Raw genomic sequence first — 14,014 nt, forward strand, 5'->3', positions numbered from 1 at the left:
CATGATAAGGCTTGATCATGTTTACGTTCCCGACTGAGTAGCTTTCCTTTGGTCAGGAGTTCTAATAGTATAATTCAAAGAATCAATTTTCTTAATTATCTTGTATGGTCCACTAAATCTCGCTTGAAGGGGGTTGGTAAGGAGGGGGGACAGCACCAAAACCTTATTTACAACATGATACCTCTGTTTCCTCGCCTTCTGGTCATACCAAAGCTTCATTTTTGTCTGAGAGTGCTGTAAATTCTGTTTTGCAGGGTCACAAGCATTGTTAAGTCTGTCTCTGAATTCCAAAATATAATTAAGCATGCTTAAACACACTTTTGGATCAGACCACTGTTCTCTGAGTAGGGTCAAAGGCCCTCTAGCCCTGTGACCAAAAACGAGTTCAAACTTACTCAACCCCAACGATTCTTGAATTCAGTCTTTATCGGCGAATAGAAATAGGAGAACCCCCTCATCCCAGTTTTTTCCATTTTCCACACAATACGTTTTAATCATGGTTTTAAGAGTGGAGTGGAACTGTTCCAAGGCTCCCTGGGACGCTGGGTGATATGCAGATGACACAATGTGCTTAGCTCCCAACTCACCAACTATCTGTCAGAATGTTTTCTAAGTAAAGTTACTACCCTGGTCAGATTGAATTTCTTTGCGCAGACGTACCAGTGTTAAAAACTTGATGAGTGCTTTCACCACAGTCTTGGCCTTGATATTTCTGGGGGGACTGCTTCAGGGAACCTAGACGCAGCACACATGATTGTCAACAGATACTCATAGCCAGCTGCAGTCTTTGGCAATGGTGCAATACAATCCACTATGACCATAGAAAAAGGTTCACCAAAAGCAGGTAACACACACAAAATGCTGGTGGAACACAGCAGGCCAGGCAGCATCGATAGGAAGAAGTACAGTCGACGTTTCAGACCGAGACCCTTCATCAGGGGACTAAGTGAAAGAAAAGATAGTAGGAGATTTGAAAGTAGGAGAGGGAGGGGGAAATCCGAAATGATAGCAGAAGACAGGAGGGGCTAAGTTGAAGCTGAGAGCTGGAAAGGTGATTGTCAAAAGGGATGCAGAGCTGGAAAGGATCATGGGATGGGATGCCTAGGGAGAAAGAAAGATGGGAGGGGAGCACCAGAGGGAGATGGTGAAGAGGCAAAGAGTGATGGGCAGAGAGAGAAAAAATGGAAGGGAGGAAAAAATAAATAAATCAGGGATGGGGCAAGAAGGGGAGGAGGGACATTAACGGAAGTTAGAGAAATCAATGTTCATGCCATCAGGTTGGAGGCTACCCAGACGGAATGTCAGGTATTGCTCCTCCAACCTGAGTGTGGCTTCATTTTGACAGTAGAGGAGGCCATGGACAGGTATATCAGAATGGGAATGGGACGTGGAAGTAAAATGTGTGGCCACTGGGAGATCCTGCTTTCTCTGGTGGACAGAGCGTTGATGTTCAGCAAAACGGTCTCCCAGTCTGCGTCGGGTCTCACCAATATATAAAAGGCCACACCGTGAGCACCGGATGCAGTATACCACACAGGCCGATTCACAGGTGAATTGTCAACGAAGTGACCTGACGAAGGGTCTCGGCCCGAAACGTCGACTGTACTTCTTCCTGTAGATGCTGCCTGGCCTGCTGCATTCCACCAGCAGTTTGTGTGTGTTGCTTGAATTTCCTGCATCTGCAGATTTCCTCGTGTTTGCACCAAAAGCAGGTATCGGTTTAAGTGGTGCTACTTGAATAACCTGATTAGGTTTTCCCAGAACCTGGCAGGTATGGAAGGTCCTGCAAAATTCCACATCATCCTTTCTTAAATTAGGCCAATAGAATTCCTTCATATTCCTATTCACTGTCTTTCTCACTCCAAAATGTCCACATAAAGGCATACTATGAGCCATGTTTAAAATCTCAGCCCTGTAAACTTTCGGGACCACTACTTGATGCTCAATGGCCCAATCTGCATTTGCAGGAACAGTACGTGACCTCCACTATTCCTAATCAACACCACGTCCTTAACATAATATCCTTCTGACTCTCTCTGAACCTCCTCTTCTGTGAGAGTTGTCTGCTTTAACGCAGTAATCTCTAAACCTCGGCTTTGTTCTGCTATAAATTCATCACTGGACAAGGACAAGCCTTTCTCATCCTCTTTACTACCCAAATCCTGCTGTAACATGGAAGGAAGAGAAGTCTATGACAAATCATCATTTTTGAGCCCCTGTTTATGCTATCATGTGCCTCAGAATCCTCCTGATCTGAACTAGCTGCATCAGCAGACTGTTCAGACATGTTTCAGGTTACTGTGCATGCGGGGTAAATATCAATGTCCATGTCTGGGTCGTCAGCAACAGGCTTGCTCGTTAGCTGCACTGCTGAATAAACATCCCCACCTGCAAGGTCATTACACTGCAAGACATCAACATTGTCTATTGACAACTCAGATCGTACCCCTATCTTAACAGGTCGTGATAGCAGTTCATATTTCAAAATCCAGGGTGTGTTGTGCTTGAGATTCCCGTAGACAAATTCCTTGTCATTTTTAACTTGTAAAAAGATTTACAAAATCCATCAATGAGTGAAAGACAACATTCCAGATGAGATCACTTTAGTTGTGAAAGTGTGATCTGGCACTACACTGTTACAGTGAGGTTCAACACAAGTTGGAGAGAGAAATCATCTTATAACTGGGTGCAGTGCTGGTATCTGGAATGACCATCAAACTCTCTAATGCTCTTCGTGTCTCCATAAGAATGAGGCATTTCTGCCATCTCCAATCTGTGACCTGGCTCAGTTTGACTCCCTCCATTGGCATTATTCCCTGCTCCTACTGAGCTGCATGGGTGCCTGACCCCATAGTAACTGAAATACTCTCACACAGATAGCCTTAGTTAACATGCAGCTGGGAGTTTTTTCCATGTACTGCTAGTGCCATTGTTTTAACGCCATGTAGATATCTCCTACTCAGATGTATGGTTGTTCTGCACAACTGAATATTTGAATGAATATTAGTATTATTGAAGGTTCTTGTCGCAGTCATAGAAAAGTACAACACAGTAACAGACCCTTTGGCCCATCTAATTGGTGCTGAGGTATTTAAACTGTCTACTTCCATACCCCTACCATTCATGTACCTATATAAACCTCTTGAATGTTGAAATTGAGCTCGCATGCACCACTTGTGCTGGCTGCTCATTGCGCACCCAGATGACCATTTGTGTGAAAAAGTTTCCCCTCATGTTCCCATAATGACTCAGCCTTCACCCTTAACACATGGCCTCTGGGTATAGACCAACCCCATCTCTGTGGTAAAAGCCATCTGGCATTTACCGCATCTACAAGCCTCATAATTATGGTATACCTCCATTAAATCTCCCCTCAATCTTCTACGTTCCAAGGAATAAAGTCCTGACCTGTGCAATCTCTCCTTATAAGCCAAGTCCTCCAGACCTGGCAACATCCTCGTGAACTTTTTCTGAACTCTTTCAACCTCTTTTACATCTTTCCTGTAGGTCGGTGACCAAAACTGCACACAACACTCCACATTAGGCCTCACCAATGTCTTGTACAAAGTCAATATAAACATCCATCTCCTGTACTCAGTACTTTCGTTTATGAAGGTCAATGTGCCAAAATCTTCTTTTCCATCCCTATTGAACTGTGACACTACTTTCAGTGAATTATAGACTTTTATTCCCTGATCCGTTTCTTCTACAGCACAGCTCAAAGCCCTACCAATCACTGTGTAAGACCTTGGTCCTACCAGTTGCAACACCTCATACTTAGAACCATAGAACATTACAGCACGGAAACAGGCCTATTGGCCCTTCTTGGCTGTGCCGAACCATTTTTCTGCCTAGTCACAGTGACCTGCACCCAGCCCATATCCCTCCACACACCTCTCATGAATGTACCTGTCCAAATTTTTCTTAAAGGTTGAAAGTGAGCCCGCATTTACCACTTCATCTGGCAGTTCATTCCACACTCCAACCACTCTGTGTGAAGAATGTTCCCTTTAACTGTTCCCCCAATATTCCCTTTAAACTTTTCCTCCTTCACCCTTAACCAATGTCCTCTGTTTTTCTTTTCTCCCCTAGCCTCAGTGGAAAATGCCTGCTTGCATTCACTCTATCTATACCCATCATAATTTTATATACCTCTATCAAGTCTCCCTTCATTCTCCTACGCTCCAGGGAATAAAGTCCTAACCTATTCAACCTTTCTTTGTAACTCAGTTTCTCAAGTCCCAGCAACATCCTTGTAAACCTTCTCTGCACTCTTTCAAACTTATTAATATTCTTCCTGTAATTCGGTGACCAAAACTGCACACAGTCCTCCAAATTCGGCTTCACCAATGCCTTATACAACTTCACCATAACATTCCAACTCTAATACCCAATGTTTTGATTTATAAAGGCCAATGTACCAAAAGTTCTCTTTACTACCCTATCTACCTGTGACGCCACTTATAGGGAATTTTGTATCTGTATTGCTAGATCCCTCTGTTCTACTGCATTCCTCAGTGCCCTACCATTCACCTTGTATGTTCTACCTTGGGTTTTCCTTCCAAAGTGCAATACCTCACATTTGTCTGTATTAAACTCCATCTGCCATTTTTCAGCCCATTTTACCAGCAGGTCCAGATCCCTCTGCAAACTTTGAAAACCTTCCTCACTGTCCACTACACCTCCAATCTTTGTATCATCAGCAAATTTGCTGATCCAATTTACCACATTATCATCCAGATCATTGATATACATCACAAATAACAATGGACCTAGCAATGAATCCTGTGGCACACCACTGGTCAATGGCCTCCACTCAGAGAAGCAATCCTCCACTACCACTCTCTGACGTCTCCCATTGAGCAAATGTTAAATCCAATTTACTAACTCACCATGTATACCTCGCGACTGAATCTTCCTAACTAAACTCCCATGCGGGACCTTGTCAAAGGCCTTAGTGAAGTCCATGTGGACAACATCCACTGCCTTCCGTTCATCCACATTCCTTGTAAACTCCTCGAAAAACTCTAATGGATTTGTTAAACATGACCTACCACGTTCAAACCCGTGTTGACTCGACCAAATAGTTCCTATCTATCTAAATACTTGTAGATCCTACCTCTTAGTACTCCTTCCAATATTTTACCTACTACCGATGTCAAATTTACCAGTCTATAATTTCGTGGATTACTTTTAGAGCCATTTTGAAACAACAGAACAACATGAGCTGTCCTCCAATCCTCCGGCACCTCACCCATAGATACCGACATTTTAAATATATCTGCCAGGGCCCCTGCAATTTCAACACTAGTCTCCTTCAAGGTCCGAGGGAATAACCTGTCAGGTCCTGGGGATTTACCATGCTGATTCACCTCAAGTTAGCAAGCAGCTCCTCTTCTTCAATCTGTATATGTTCCATGACTTCACTACTTTTTTACCATATTTCCATTGACTCCATGCCAGTTTCCATAGTAAATACAGATGCATTTAAGATCTCTCCCATTTCTTTTGGTTCCATACATAGCCGACCACTCTGATCTTTAGGAGGACCAACTATCCTTCCTATCTTTTTGCTCTTAATATACCTGTAGAAGCTCTTTGGATTATCCTTCACCTTGACTGCCAAAGCTACCTCGTCTTCTTTTAGCCCTCCTGGTTTCTTCTTAAGTTTTTTTTTGTACTTTTTATACTCCTCAAGTACCTTATTTTCTCCCTGATTCCTGTACAAGTCATACATCTCTCTCTTCATCTTTATCAGAGTTCCAATATCCCTAGAGAACCAAGGTTCCTTATTCTAATTCACTTTGCCTTTAATCCTGAGAGGAACATACAAACTATCCAATCTCAAAATTTCTCCTTTGAAGGCCTCCCACTTACCAATGACATCCTTGGCAGAGAACAACCTGTCCCAATCTATGTTTTTTAGATGCTTCATCAATTCTTCAAAATTAACCTTTTTCCAGTTTTAAACCTCGACCTGAGGACCAGATCTATCTTTATCCATGATCAGGTTGAAACTAATGGTGTTGTGATCACGGCACCAAAGTGTTCCCCTACACACACCTCCATCACCTGTCCTAACTCATTTCCTAATAGGAGATCTATAATTGCATCCTTTCTAGTCGGTGTCTTTATATATTGATTTAGAAAACTTTCCTGAACACATTTTACAAACTCTAACCCGTCTAGACCTTTAACAGTATGGGAGTCCCAATCAATACATGGAAAATTAAAATCCCCTACTATCACAACTTTATGTTTCCTGCAGTTGTCTGCTATCTCTCTGCAGATTTGCTCCTCTAATTCTCACTGAATATTGGGTATACTATAATATAAACCCATTAATGTGGTCATACCTTTCCTGTTTCTCAGCTCCACCCATATGGCTTCAGTAGATAAGCTCTCTAATCTGTCCTGCCTGAGCACTGCTGTAACATTTTCCCTGACTAGCAGTCACCAACCCCCCCACCCATCATCCCTCTGCCTCTATCACATCTGAAACATCGGAACACTTGAAAATTAAGCTGCTAGTCCTGCCCCTCCTGTAGCCAAGTTTTACTAATAGCTACAATGTCATAATTCCAAGTATCAATCCACGCCCTCAGCTCATCAGCCTTCCCCACAATACTCCTCACATTGAAATAGACACACCTCAGAAGATTACCACCACCACACACAACCCTTTTATTTGTTCCTTTGCATGAAACTTCAATATCATTTATTTTCAGCCCTGTTCCACTATCTACTCTGGCACTCTGTTTCCTATGCCCCTGCAAATCTAGTTTAAGCACCGCCCCCCCCCCCCAACCCAATAGTACTAACAAACCTCCCTGAAAGGATATTGGTCCCCCTGTAGTTCAGGTGTAACCCATCTCTCTTGTACAGCTCCCACCTGCCCCAGACGAGGTCTCAATGATCCTGAAACCTGAAACCCAGTCCCCTACACCAGCCACGTCTTCATCCTATTCTTACCCTCACTGGCATGTGGCACAGGTAGCAATCCTGACATTACCACCCCCAAGGTCCTGATTTTTAACTTCCTACCAAGCTCTCTATACTCACTCTTCAGGACCTCCTCACTCTTTCTTCCGACAGCATTGGTACCGATGTGTACCATGACATCTTGCCGCTCACCCTCCCATTTCAGAATGCTGTGCACGCGATCAGAGACATCCCTGACCCTGGCACCTGGGAGGCAACAAACTAACCCGGAGTCCCTGTTGCGACCACAGAACCTCTAGTCTGTACCTCTAACTATCGAGTCCCTTATTATCTCCATTAAATTCCATTTTGCATTTCTCAACCTATTTTTCCAGCTGGTCCAGATCTCACTGCAAACCATGATACTCTTCCTTGCTGTCCACTAAAACCCCAGTCTTGGTGTCATCCACAAATTTGCTGATCCAGCTAACCACGTTAAAATCAAGATTACTGATATAGATGACAAACAGATGACAACAGATCCAGCACTGATCCTTGCGGCACACTACTAGTCTCCCAAAGCCCAGTGTCTCATCCAATTTATTATCTCATCTTGAATGCAGAGTGACTGAACATTCTTTACCAACCTCCCATATAAGACTTTGTCAAGTGCCTTGCTAAAGTCCATGTAGACAACATCCACTGCCTTGCCCTCATCCATTTTCCTGATAACTTCCTTGAGAGACTCTATAAGATTGGTTAGACATGACTTACCATGCACAAAGCCATGCTGTCTATCCTTAATCATCAGTCCACATCTATCCAAATACTTATATATCCGGTTTCTGTACGTAACATTCCAATAACTTTTCCCCCACCGATGTCAAGCTCACCAATGTACAATTTCTTAGTTTATTTTTAGAGCATTTCTGGAACAGCGAAGCAACTTTGACAGTTCTCCAATCCTCCACTCCATTACCTGTCACTGAAGATATTTTAAATATCTGTGTCTGGGCCCCGACATTTCCTGCACTTGTCCTCTGCAGGTTCCTAGGGTAACAACCTGTTAATCCCTGGGGATTTATCCACACTAATTTGCATTAAGACAGCAAACTACTCCACCTCTGTTATCTGTACAGCGTCTATGAAGTTGATGCTGCTTTGCCTCACTTCTATAGACTGTATCCATCTCCTGAGTAAATACAGATGCAAAAAAATCTCCCCCATATATTTTGTCTCCTCGTATGGATTACTGAGCCCTGTATATTTCAATACAAGGAGCAGCGTAGGAAAGGCGGATGTGTTGATGGCATGGATCAACACCTGGAATTAAGACACTAGGATCTGGCAACTGTTGTCTGGGACAGGCTGCTTTATGGCAAAGGTATGCTTAGTAAATGGGAGGCATTCAAAGCAAAATTTTGAAAGTACAATGTGGATATGTGCTTGTCAGAATAAAAGGGAAAGATAGAAACTGTAGGGAACCTTATTTTTCAAGAGATATTGAGACCCTGGTGAAGCACAAAATGTAGTTGCATACAGGGATAGGCATGCAGGCGCTTATGGAGTATAAAAAATGCAAGGGAACACATAAGAAATAACTCAGGATTGCTAGAACAAGGCATGAGGTTACCCTCACAGAAAAGATGAAGGATAATCCTCAGGCATTCTAGAGATAGATTAAGAACAAAAGGATTGCACCACAAAGTTGGTACTCTGGAAGACCGGAATGGCAATGCATATGTGGAACCAAAGCAGATGGGGAGATATTAAATATTTGTTTCATCTCTATTGACTCAGGAGATGGACACAGGGTCTATGGGAGTGTGGAAAAGCGGCATTAACATCGCGGAACCTGTACAGATTAAAGAAGAAATGTTTGCTATCCTGAGGCAGATTAGGGTGGACAAATTTCCAGGGCTTGTCAAGATGCTCCCTCTACAGAAGGCAAGTGCAGAAATTTTTGGGGCCCTAGCAGAGATAATTAAATCATCCTTAGTGACAGGGAGTTATCAGAGGGTTGCAGGGTAGCCAAAGTTATTTCGCTGTTCAACATAGAACATAGAAATCTATAGCATATTCCAGGCCATTCAGCTCACAATCTTGGTGCCAACCATGTAACTTACTCTGCCAAGAATTTCCCTAGCTCATAGCCCTCTACTTTTCTAAGCTCCGTATACCTATGTAAGAGCCTGTTGAAAGACCCTATTGTATCTGCCTCAACCACTGCTGCTGGTAGTGCATTCCACACACCAACCACTCTGTGTAAAAAAACTTACCCCTGACATCCCTCGGTACCTATTTTCAGACACCTTAAAAGTATGCCCCCTCATGTTAGCCAATTTAGTCCTGGGAAAAGCCTTTGGCTATCCACACGATCAATGCCCCTCATCATCTTATATACCTACAAAAAGGCTCTAAACATAAACAAGGAAATTATACATTACTTTGAGGATTTGCTGAAAGTATTCAAAGTTATCTGGGTCTAGATAGGGTAAATGCAAGCAGGCTTTTTCCATTGAGATTGGGTGTGATGACAACCAGAGGTCATGATTAAGTGGCTTCCCCATTAAATGAATATTATATGGGAACATTTGGAAAAGCTCTTCACGGAGTTGATTGTGAGAGTGTGAAATGAGATGCCAGCACGTGGTGCATGTGAGCTCGAATTACTATATTTACTTGGAATATATGTTTCTATATTTTCTATATTACTTCTCATGGCATTACGGTCACTGGATACAAAATGTTCCCATACACTACTTTCTGTCAACTGCCCTGGATCATTCCTAATAGCTTATTGCCCACTTCTACGTCAGAAATTCTATGCAGTGATTAAGGGCACATTTGACAAACTCTACCTCTTCTAGTCCTTTGACAATATGGGTATCCTAGTTAATATATGGAAATTTAAAATCGCTTACAATCTCAACCTTTGTTTCTTGGCATAGTCTGCAATCTGTCTACAATTTTTTTTCCTCTAAATCCCTCAGACTGTTCGGTGCAACCACGTCCCATTAATGGCTAGAATATCATAATTCCCTGCCCCAAGCTCATCTGGCTTTCCTACGATGCTTCTTGCATTGTGATATACACAGCTCGGCACATTCATCACATCACGCTCAACCATTTGATTGCTGAATCTATCTGAGGTCTGAACAACAACTGACTGGTGTGAAGAAAACAACCTCTCCCTCAATGTCACAAAAAACAAAGGAGCTTGTTGTGGACAACAAAAGGAATAGAGACAGCGTAAACTGTTTTGACATCAATTGATCTGCTGTTGAGAGGGTGAACAGATTTAAGTTCCTCAGCATAAACATCACTGAGGATCTCACCTGGTCTATACATACACTGGCTGTGTGGTGAAAAAGGCACAACAGCGCTTCTTTCACCTCAGACTGTTGAAATATGGTATGGTTCCCCAAATCCCAAGAACCTTCTGCAGGGGCACACTTGAGAGCATCCTGAGAGTCTGCATCACTGTCTGGTATGGGATCTAGACTTCCCCCAGTCGCAGGACTCCACAAAAAGTGGTGCGTACAGCCCAGCCCATCTGTATATGTGAACTTCCCACTATCCAGGATATTAACATTATTGTGTAAAAAGGACCCGCAGGATCACTGCGGATGCTACCATCTGGGAAACGGTACTGCAGCATAAAAGCCAGGACCAGCAGGCTCCGAGACAGCTTCTTACACCAGGCCATCAGACTGCTTAATTTATGCTGATACAATTGTATTTCTATGTTATTTTGAATGTCCAGTTATACTTGTTAATTATTATAAATAACTGTAAAATGCACATTGCGCATTTAGATGGAGATGTAACGTAAAGATTTCTACTCTTCATGTATATCAAGGATGTATGTAATAGTTAATTCAATTCAACCTCTCTGCTATCTGTTCTGTCATTCTGGCTCCAATCCTCCCTGCAACTTTAGTTTAACCACCCACCCCACAGGGAAGCACTAACAAGATTTACCACAATGATATTAGTCCCCTTCTACTTCTGCCCACCATCCCACCAATCTCCCCTCTAATTTGAAATATGGGCGCAAAAATCCTGGGCTGTGCAATTTTTACCCAGTAACAACATGGTGCGCAATTAATTTTATATTTCAAGGTACTCATTTCAACAGCCTGAAAATCACTGTTGATAAGAACTTTGATCTCCTCTGGGTTTGATCAAGTTCATCTGCACTCTCACACAACCTATGTAGCAGGCCTGTAATGGGTAATGAAGGATTTTCTCACCAGAGCTTTTACACACTGTCTCTATGTGATTCGCTTGCTAAATGATGCTTTAAAAAGTCAGATTTCCAAATATCTCTCCAATTCTTCCCACTTGCAGATTCTCCAGCAACTTTTGGACACAATCACACAATCACACCAGGGTCACACTCACAGACAATGCAGGGAGAACTCTGCAGTTCAGCCAGCAACTAAGCAGAGGAGTTGACAGTCCAGACATGCTGAAGGGGTTCGGCCTAAACGTTGTCTATTTACTCCTCTCCACATTTGCAGCCTGATCTGTTGATTTCCACCAGTATTTTGCAGAAATTAACTGCAATTTCTTTCAATCAAATTGTTTCGCAATGTTTCTGATCTTTCATTTGTAGCTACATCCTGCTGGTCTGATTCCTCTTCCTCCTCCTCCTTATAAACTCTAGGTCCCTTCTCTTTCTGGAGCCCCAAAGACCTGACTCAAGCTGGCAACTCTCTGGTTTCTGACTCTGCTTCATCGAAGGTTCACTCCCCAGTCTGCTGTCAGACTTTAGAGGAGCATTGCAGCAACCCAGCTGTCTGAGGCACAGTCCTTTGAAATTAGTGAAAATCACCCAAAACATTGAAAAGAACAGGGAAGAAGGAGCTTAACCACCTTAGTCCAGAGCCCTGAAGAACATTAAATCCACAGTGATCTCATTGTCTTATTCAGACTGGAGAAAATCATGCAGGAAATTCATGCAGGTGTATAAGATGATGAGAGGCATTGGTCGTGTGAATAGCCAGTGGCTTCTCCCCTGGGCTGAAATGGCTAACACGAGGGGTCATAGGTTTAATTTGCTTGGAAGTAGGTACAGAGGAGATGTCAGAGCTAAGCGCTTTTTTTTTCCACAAAGAGACGTGGGTGTGTGGAATGCACTGCTGGTAATGATGGTGGGGGTGAATACAATACGGTATTTTATGATACCCTGCTGAGATAGGTACATGGAGCCTAGAAAAATAGTGGGCTATGCAGTAGGGTAATCCTCGGCAGTTTTTAAGAGTAGGTTACATGATCGGCACAGCACTGTGGGCTGAAGTGCCTGTAATGTGCTGTAGATTTCTATGATTCTATGAAATTCAAGGGAAATCTTTTTTCCCACGGATTGATGACTAGTGGCAACCTATCATCACAGGGAGAGTGAGAGTGGAACATCAGGGATAGATTTTGATACACTGATGTGGAACAGAAACATGGGCAGGGACCAGATGGGCCATGTGGCCTCTCTAGTGTACATTGTGAGTGTGGTAGAGGCAGTAAATACCTGCAACATGGGATCTGAAACAGATATGATTTATCTTTTATAGATCTGCAATATTAAAGACCAGTCTAGTTTAAGGCTAACATCAGTAGAACAGACTCCTCCAAAGCTCAGTGACCAGGGTTCAATGCTCAATCCTCAGTCCCGGCAACATCCTTGTAAACCTCTGCACTCTTTCAACCTTATTAATATCCTTCCTGTAATTAGGTGATCAAAACTTCACACAATGCTCCAAATTCGGTCTCACCAATGTCTTATACAACCTCGCCATTACATTCCAACTCTTATACTCAATACTTTGATTTATAAAGGCCAATGTACAAAAGCTCTCTTTATGACCCTATCTACTTGTGATGCCACTTTTAGGGAATTATGTATCTGTACTCCCAGATCCCTCTGTTCTACTGCACTCCTCAGTGTCCTACAATTTACCTTTTATGTTCTACCTTGGTTTGACTTTCCAAATTGCAATACCTCATAATTATCCACATTAAACTCCATCTGCTATTTTTCAGCCCATTCCTCCAACTGGTCCAAATCCCTCCGCAAGCTTTGAAAACCTTCTTTACTGTCCACTACACCTCCAATCTTTGTATCATCAACAAATTTCCTGATCCAATTTGCCACATTATCATCCAGTTCATTGATATAGATGACAAATAAAAATGGACCCAGCACTGATCCGTTGCTCACCACTAGTCACAGGCCTCCACTCAGAGTAGCAATCCTCCACTACCACTTTCTGGCTTCTTCAATTGAGCCAATGTCTAATTCAATTTACTACCTCTCCATGTATACCTAGCGACAGAATCTTCCTAACTAACCTCCCAAGCGGGACCTTTTTAAAAGGCCTTACTAAAGTCCATGTATACAACATCCACTGCCTTCCCTTCATCCACTTTCCTGGTAACTTCCTTGAAAAACTCTAATAGATTGGTTAAACATGACCTACCACGCACAAAGCCACGCTGACTGTTTCTAATAAGTCCCTGTCTATCCAAATACTTGTAGGTCCTATCTCTTAATATTCCTTCCAATAATTTACCTACTACCGATGTTAAATATACCACCCTATAATTTCCCGGCTTTCTTTTTGAGCCTTTTTTTTTAAACAACGGAATTACATGAGCTATCCTCCAATCCTCCGGCACCTGACCCGTAGATATTGATATTTTAAATATTTCTGCCAGGGCCCCTGCAATTTTAAAGCTAGTTTCCCTCAAAGTCCGAGGGAATGCCCTGTCAGGTCCTGGGGATTTATCTACTCTGATTTGCCTCAAGACAGCAAGCACCTCCTCCTCTTTAATCTGTATCAGTTCCATGACCTCGCTACTTATTTGCCTTGTTTCCATAGACTCCATTCCAGTTTCTTTAGTAAATACAGCTGCAAAAAACTCATTTAATATCTCTCCCATTTCTTTTGTTTCCATACATAGCCGACCACTCTGATCTTCAGGACGACCAATTTTATCCCTTACTAACCTTTTGCTCTTAAAATACCTGTAGACAGGAATTCTCCTTCACCCTGACTTCCAAAGCAAACTCATGTCTTCTTGTTGCCCTTCT

This window comes from Hemitrygon akajei, chromosome 1, assembly GCF_048418815.1.
Source record: "Hemitrygon akajei chromosome 1, sHemAka1.3, whole genome shotgun sequence".
Taxonomy (NCBI): Eukaryota; Metazoa; Chordata; class Chondrichthyes; order Myliobatiformes; family Dasyatidae; genus Hemitrygon; species Hemitrygon akajei.